Here is a 1,026-nt window from a genome sequence, read left to right on the forward strand (position 1 = left end):
TATAAACAAACAATATTAAAATAACATAATTTTATAATTTTAATGAAACTTAAATTTTTAAAATACAAGTTTTAACATATAATAAATTTTTAATTTTAATTTTCATCACATCCCCACTATCTTATTACTAGTCCATTAGTAATAAAATTTATCGAAAAATCACAACATAGATTCTTAATTCCTTTTATATATTCAAATATACAAACATATTCATTTTAAAAACAATGTCATATACCGATTTATACATATATATATATTTCATTTAATATAATAATATATAATTAGATGTGCTTTTATTATTATTTTTATTTTCACATAATATATAAAGTAACAATATATATTTTTTAATTTCTAAATTTTTTTATGGTAATATGGACAAAAAGATAATCTACACCACCCACCATAACATGTATAATCTCAAGAATATTACTGTAAAAGTCTCAACTTCATATTCTTCCATGTCAAAATATTTAATGAATAGCTGATTTTCACTCATGGAGTTGGAATGAATATTAACTCTCATTGAAAAAAGCTAAGTATTAAAACAGACAATTAAATAAACTAATATTGAAAACAAAATAGGAAAATTTACAAAGAATAAAATCCCCTTTTTTTTCTCTCTTTTTTTTAAATAACATGACTGCAAAATTTTATAATAACATATTCTGCCACAAATGTCTATAAACATTTATATAACGGATACATCCGACTACCTTTGAAACTTATCCAAAAAAAAAAACAAATCTTTTAATTTTTTAATTTTTTATTTATCTTTTTTTATATATATATTTTTTATTTTTTTTCAATACATTGATAGTACATCAATCAAATCTAAAAAAAATTACAATGAACAAAGAACTTTGCAGCCCGTTATTTATTTACTTTTTTTTAATAAATAAGTTTTTTTTTTCAGGGGAGTTATATTCTTTTAATTAACAATTTTTTAATAATCAATAAAAATTTATTAGTTGTTTTCTCATTTCTCACCACTTACTCACAAAAGATGTGTGAGTATATATTATACTT

The sequence above is a fragment of the Primulina huaijiensis genome, chromosome 12 (assembly GCF_012295235.1).
Source record: "Primulina huaijiensis isolate GDHJ02 chromosome 12, ASM1229523v2, whole genome shotgun sequence".
Lineage (NCBI taxonomy): Eukaryota > Viridiplantae > Streptophyta > Magnoliopsida > Lamiales > Gesneriaceae > Primulina > Primulina huaijiensis.